This window comes from Gymnoscopelus microlampas (genome assembly GCF_963454915.1).
Source record: "Gymnoscopelus microlampas genome assembly, chromosome: 20".
In the NCBI taxonomy this organism is placed as follows: domain Eukaryota; kingdom Metazoa; phylum Chordata; class Actinopteri; order Myctophiformes; family Myctophidae; genus Gymnoscopelus; species Gymnoscopelus microlampas.
The window spans coordinates 21,484,547-21,492,197 of record NC_139957.1 but is presented as its reverse complement, the minus strand read 5'-3'; the positions used below and the strand labels follow the sequence as shown (position 1 = coordinate 21,492,197).

The following is a 7,651-nucleotide window of genomic DNA, read 5'->3' as shown; positions in this document are numbered from 1 at the left end:
CCAGATGGGGAAAGAGGTGCTTTTATGGAGTGTGTGTGTTCCTATCGGAACTAATATGTCTGATGCAGGCTCTATGGATGCAGGGCCACTTGTCAAGCTGCTGTGTGCGTGTGCGTGTGCGTGCGTGCGTGCGTGTGTGTGTGTGTGTGTGTGTGTGTGTGTGTGTGTGTGTGTGTGTGTGTGTGTGTGTGTGTGTGTGTGTGTGCGCGCGCGCGCGCGCGTACTTGTGTGTAGGGGGGCTGTTCTTGTATGTTTCTGACAAAAATATCAAAACAATATAATAATACAAATATTTTTCATAATTTCATAATTGAATTTATTATGACCTTATATACCTTTCCTATATGGATGTAAAACTATTTCATTTAAAGATAGTCTTCCCTCAAAGTTGCAATGTAACTGCAGCTCTGTTAACACTTTTATTTAATGCCCATTTATATTCAATATTTATTCATACATTGTTTTGTTTTGATTGTTTTGTTCCACTGTTGAGAGAGAGAGAGAGAGAGAGAGAGAGAGAGAGAGAGAGAGAGAGAGAGAGAGAGAGAGAGAGAGAGAGAGAGAGAGAGAGAGAGAGAGAGAGAGAGAGAGAGAGAGAGAGAGAGAGAGAGAGAGAGAGAGAGTCATTGATTGGCGAGACAAGCGACAGATGATCACACACATTATTTTCTCCACCGATTACCCCTCCCTTCCAGCCCCTCCCAGCCCGAATTCCGACACTCTCTAAAAACCAATGACAGGAGCCCTTGTAGGAGGGACTTGGCTCTCCGTGGCCAGTGATTGGTCTACCATCCGGGGAGAGCCCCTCCCTCCTGGATGAGTTAGTGGAGAGTTGAGCATTAGTTAGTTTGTCCAGTCAGTCAGACACAGTTTGACGAGAGAAGGCGCACACAGCTGTCTGTCTGTCTGTCAACCTACCAACCAACCAAGCCCGTGTAGATCCCACTGTGTTGATCGTCCAGAGAGTGTACTTATAAAGTCCATTGGATCCGGTGGCTTAATCAGACATAAGCAACATGTGGACTTCATGTCCACAAAAAGAGCAGGTTGGTAACACGCTCTCTCTCTCTCTCTCTCTCTCTCTCTCTCTCTCTCTCTCTCTCTCTCTCTCTCTCTCTCTCCAGTACAGATCTATTTGTGTCCATGTTGTGGGCTATATTTCAGAGCGTTTTTCATAATAGCAGTTCTGACACTGGCATTAGTTTTTGTAATGTACATACATACATACATACATACATACATACATACACACACACACACACACACACACACACACACACACACACACACACACACACACACACACACACACACACACACACACACACACACACACAGTGGTGGAAAGTAACTAAGTACATTTGCTTTAAGTACTGTACTTAAGTACAATCTTGAGGTATTTGTACTTTAGTACTTGAGTATTTCCAATTTCCAATGCTTTTACTTCTGCTCCACTACATCTCAGAGGCAAATAGTGTACTTTTACTCCACTACATTTACTTAAACTTTAGTTACTAATTACTTTTCAAATATAAACTATGATATAATGAAGTAATAATTGAAGTACATTTTTAATTCCGGACTTTTACTTGTAACAGAGTATTTTTTATATTGGTAATATTGGTACTTTTACGAATTTTTAAGAATTTGAGTACCTTTTCCACCACTGCATGCATGCATGCATACACACACACACACACACACACACACACACACACACACACACACACACACACACACACACACACACACACACACACACACACACACACACACACACACATATACATACACACACATAGACTGTTGTGCCTGCTGCTACAAGTGTCTGTTGAATGTGTTTTCTCTCAGTAATGTAATGTATTCATGTCATAACGCATCCTGTTTGCAATGTGTCAGTCAGTGATGGAAGAAGTAAATTTTTTTTTAGGTAAAAGTATCAATACCACAACGTTGTAATACTCGATAGTTCGATATTAAAAATGTACTTGAGTAGAAGTACAAAAGTATTGGCATGAATATGTACTTAAAGTACCAAAAAGTAGAAGTACTCATTATGTAGAAAGGTCCCATGTCATTGTACAATGTATAGAAATCTTTTGAAAACAACAGATCTACAGGTTGTGTGCTTGTAGATTGTATATGGCTAAAGAGGTTAATGTACGTTTCGTAATAACTTTAGTTACTCGTTACTTGATGATTGTCAAATTATTGTAGTGGAGTAAGAGTACAATACTTTCCTCTGGGATGTATTGTGGGGTAGAAGTAAAAGTATTGAAAATTGGAAAATACTCCAGTAAAGTAAAAGTAGCTAAAAATTGTACTTAAGTACAATACTTGAGTAAATGTACTGAGTCACTTTACACCACTGCTGTCAGTCTTTGTGTACGTGGAGATGAGACATGGGTCTTTGACATTTCTTCGTTTCTGTGCTGTTCCTGTTGGCAGAATGTGGGCCCCTTGTCTAACAGCCCTAGCCTACTACCGTGTGAACACTGTGTTTGTTTTGGATGGGAGTGTGTGTGCAGGTGCGTGTGTATACCGTATAGGCTCATCCATCCTTGTGTCAGTTTGCTCATCGCAAATATGTAGTTTGGATTGAAGGTATTATGGTATGTATCATCTAAATGCCATCATTTACGAGCCTATGCACTAACGCATAGGTTCTCAAAGTGGGGTCCGGGGACCCCCAGGGGTCCTTGGGGCGTGGGGTGGGGGTGCGGGGGGGGGGGGGTACCAGGGGGTCCCCAGCAAATCAATATAGCGTCAGAGTCATTTTCACCACTTTAACCATATTTCATACTTTGGCCATTCAAAAATAGCAGATCTACAAGCTCATAGCGCGGCACCGAGTGCCGCGCTATGAACTTGTAGATCTGCTATTTTTGAAAATTCCCTGGCATAATTGTTGTAAAGATGCATCGGTGCAATTGGGTTTAGCTGTAGTGTTGTTTATTATTTTATTATTTTATGAATTATTTATTTTAGTTTCAGTTAACTCAATACATTTTTCCATTTTAGTATGAGTCTTATTTAACTAATAAAAACCGTGTGTGTGCGCGTGCGTGTGCGTACGTGCGTGTCTGCGTTCACTGATATGCTCGCACCCTGCTGTGAAAGTCAGCTGCAGCAACTGGAATGTCATGGGAAAAGAGAAGTTGCTTTTCCTCTCTCTTTCTACCCCTTCCTTTCACCCCCCCCCTCCCCCCCCCCCACCCCTTCTCTGTCTGTGTTTGCATTGTCAGGGTTGTTGGTGATCCAGATTATGCAGGATTTGTGATACAAGGTTTTCAGGTTCTGTTGTCAATCAGTAGGCACCTGATCTGACCTATTTTCTTCATGACCTTTCTTTGTGTGTGTGTGTGCATGCAGCGTGCCTGTCTGTGTATTTACCTTAGCCTTATTGTGCCGTTTTTATGAGCAGCCGGCATGCAAAGTTTGCAATATGTCAATTATTAAACGGATGGTGTAAAAACTAAACAAAGTGGAATGCCACCGTCACACACTGGAACATTCTGCTCACACCAGAATTGAGGAAATGAGGTCTTGAACCTCAATGTGAGTCTCCTGGTTAAATAAAGGTTGCATACATACATGACATACATACATATGTGACACGCACGCACGCACACACACACACACACACACACACACACACACACACACACACACACACACACACACACACACACACACACACACACACACACACACACACACACACACACACACACACACACACACACACACACACACACACACACACAACTGTAGTAAATGCAGTCCAGATGTCAGTCAAAATACCGCCGGCCGATATGGCTTAAAAAGTGATATTGTGATATTTACAGACCGTATATTGATGTTCAATATTCTAACTGATCATCTATTCTTAAGAGGACCTAGACATACATACATAGGAGACATTTAGACCATCAACAGTGCCATTTTATATTTTATTTTAAATATTTATTGGGCACTGTAAGAGCTTCATCACACAGAATGGACATTGAATTTGAAAACACAAATATATGTGTCCAAGTCTTTTAGTGCAGTGGTTTTCAACCTTTTTCATGCCAAGGACCCCTAAATTGTTATACATTTGGCCGTGGACCACCATCTGAAAATGTTTTGTGCCAGAAACCGCTAGAAGCAAAGATATCAGTTATTTTTTGCTTAAAAAAAATATAAATATTCAAAGATATGCACACTTTTTCAAGGTTTTTCAAAAATAGCAGATCTACAAGCTCATAGCGCGGCACTCGGTGCCACGCTATGAGCTTGTATATCTGCTATTTTTGAATAGCCAAAGCTAAGTGGTTAAAATGATTGTGACGCTATGTTAACTCATTTTGCTGGGGACCCCCTGGTACTCCCTCAAGGACCACTGGTGGTCCCCGGACCACTGGTTGAAAACCACTGTTTTAGTGTACGACAATAATCGCGTTGTACAACTCGTCCGGTGCTTTTCTTTTTTCCGTTTCCTTTTCCCCTTCCACTTCCATACCTCTTTCGTACTTTGAAGCAATATAGTCAAAGACAGTGAGTCCAGGGCTTTTCACACAGGCTTCAGACGTTTCAAAACAAGTTAAGTATTATTATTCTGAATCTCCCCATTATAACTCACCGTGACTCTTCTCATGACAGCATTGGGTGTGGCTGAAAGTGGATGCTCGAGTCTCTCAGATGGAGTGGTGCGTCTAAATACCTAAATGAAATACTTCAACTGTGTTAGGCAGTGGTTCTCAAACTTTTTCATGTCAAGGACCCCCAAATTGACAGTTACTAGCCCGTGGAGCCCCATTTGTAAAGATAAGCCAGGGGACCCCCATAAGAGAAGATTTTTACGGATCTCTAGCAGTGATTCTCAACCATTTTAATTTCAAGGACCCCCAGTTTGACATGCATTTAGGCTAAGGACCCCCATTTAATGGCATTTATATCTCTGGGACCCCAATTCATATTGTAAAATCAATGTTACTTTAACTCTGAGAGTGTACAAATGGAACCAAATGGACCCGTCCATTTGGTTCCATTTGTACACTCTCAGAGTTACAGACCGATAAGGGTCCATTTGGTTCCCATCCATCATTTAGCTGGGTGGGGACCCCCTGGAACCCCCTCAAGTACCCCTGGGGGTCCCCAGACCCCACTTTGAGAACCAATGGTGTAAGGGATGTTCACAGCTATTTCTCTGCAGACTTTGTTCTTCCTAGATTTGAATAACAACCTAGGTGCCACGCTTATCCTTTTCTATGTAGCAGGTTGCCAGGAAACCTTTTAATATGATCAGTTGCTTGGGAGGTTTCAAGCTGATGCTTGAAGATGGCTCAGATGGTCAATTGTAGTGGGATGCTTTGTCTATTGTTTTTAGTGAAGTATTGATGTATCTATCTAGTGATTATGTACAGAACCGGGGCGGCCATAGCTGAATGGTTAGTGAGCCCGCCTAGGGAGCCAGAGGCCCTGGTTGCCCCAGGTTCGGTTCCAGGCCAGGTCAGCGTATGTGTCGATGAAATGAAATTTGTCCCTGAGCAAGACTCTTAACCCCTAATTGCTCACAGGTTCTCATTGGAAACAAGACCGCAAGGACTTTCATGAACAACCTGTTAAAAGGAATTATCCTAAAGGAATTATCCTTAACCGGACCTTATTGTATGCGGTGTGCATTGAGGTATTTACTGATGCTGTACAGAACCAGGCTAACACACTTAATGCTGTGTGCATGGGGCCACACAGCGTTCAGTTATTCATTATTGTATGCTATTGTAATGTTAGTACTTTAGCACAGTTGAGGTTATTGCCATTCTTGCCAATGTAGATCTGCTCTCCTGCCCCCTGCACCCTTTACCTAAGGTACCACAATGGAAGTAAGCCTTAGTTGGGTTGTTATCCCAACTTTGTAGTTTAGTTTTTAATGTGTGGTGCTGTTTGGCTCTCTTTGCGGAGCTGTATGTTTTTAAGATGAATTGGACACAATCAATAAATCAATCAATCAATCCATCACAAGTGCATGATTGTCCACTTTGGGACGTGTCGTGCCTTGTCGGCACAAAACCAATGGCAAATTGTGCAATTATGACCAGTATCTGACAACTGCATGTACCGTAGGTCACGCAAACAAGCAGTGAGTAACCATTTTTTGTATTGGATGTAAGGCTCTTTACATCAATGGGACGATCAGAGGCTGGCTGTAAGCTCATAGAAAAAGGCATCAGAAAAGTAGCTGGCTGGAAATATTTTAATGTTCTGTTATCCAGCCAGCGCTTGTGGAACACCCTGTCCGTTGGTTTAGTGGTCTAGGCACCAGCTACAGTGATGTATTTTCCAGGCATAGACTGGGCTGACTCAAAGAGAGGGAGAAAAGTGGGATGTGAGAGAGAGAGAGAGAGCAACTGAAATAATAAAAGCGCAAGAGAGAAATAATACAATGAAGCCTTGTGTTGTAAAGACAGGGCAGCACACTGGGGATGATGATGACGATTTCTCCTTTTTTTTCTGTCATCTATGCCTCTCTCTCTCTCTCTCTGCCTCTATCCCCATAACCATGGTGTGAAGGATTAGATAACAGTCAGCTTTAGAGTGGGCACAGAAAGAGAGGTGTCACAGACCTCTCGTTCTCATTCGTCTTTCTCTCCCTCCCTCCATCTTCTTCCCTCCCTCTCTTTGTGCCATCTGTGCCATGAGGAGCCTGGCACCACACGCGCTGTAAATGCCAAGCTAAAGCCCGTGATATCTTTATCGTGTGTGTGTGTGTGTGTGCATGTATGTAATATCTTCATGAGCGTACAAATCGTTCAGCTATCTCTGTGTGCGTGCCGTAGCGAATGTGTTCCTAATCTCAACATGCAGTGGTGGAAAAAGTACTCAAATTCTTTACTTAAGTGAAAGTACCAATACTGCAATATAAAACTGCACTGTTACAAGTAAAAGTCCAGAATTAAAAATTTACTTGAGTAAAAGTACAAAAGTATTGGCATCAAAATGTACTTAAAGTACCAAAAGTAAAACTACTATATATTTGAAAATAGCCGATCTACAAGCTCACAACGCGTCGCGATGCGACGCGTTGTGAGCTTGTAGATCTGCTATTTTCAAATAGTCTTGGTATAAAATAGGTTTAAAGTGGTTAAAGTATGTTTCATAATATCATAATTTATATCTGAAAAGTAACTAGTAACTAAAGTTTTCAAGTAAATGTAGTGGAGTAAAAGTACAATATTTGCCTCTGAGATGTAGTGGAGTAGAAGTAAAAGTATTGGAAATTGGAAATACTCAATTAAAGTACAAATACCTAAAAATTTTACTTAAGTAAATGTACTTAGTTACTTTCCACCACTGTCAACACTGACTGGTTTAATTAAATGACTGTTGTTAAATCATATCCCAGCTCAGCTGTCTGGATAAGTAAGACACCTTTCAAATATGTCTTGTATTTGAATTATTGGTTTACAAGGACTGGAGTATTAAGTTGCGGTTATTTCATTCAGATGCTTCACCTGCCGACGCATCTTATTTGCGGCTTATTCTAGCACCGTATGTTTGATGTGATTTGATAAGGATGAGAATGAATGGTTAAAATGTGTCGTGGGGTTGTATTGAACATCTGTAGTAAGTGTGCCTTGAATGTTGAACGAACCAGAAGTTGGCACAA

The 7,651-nt window shown here is 41.5% G+C and overlaps 1 protein-coding gene across 3 annotated transcripts in view; it reads left to right on the top strand.

The window, feature by feature from the left end:
• Window positions 1–875: 875 nt before the first annotated feature.
• Window positions 876–7,651, top strand: part of pld1a (phospholipase D1a) — a 139,437-nt gene continuing 132,661 nt past the window's right edge. For all 3 annotated transcript variants that reach the window (XR_014599830.1, XR_014599831.1, XM_084044842.1), the window contains exon 1: window positions 876–1,046. The gene's annotated coding sequence lies outside the window, so the exon portion shown is untranslated. The remainder of the gene's footprint in view (window positions 1,047–7,651) is intronic.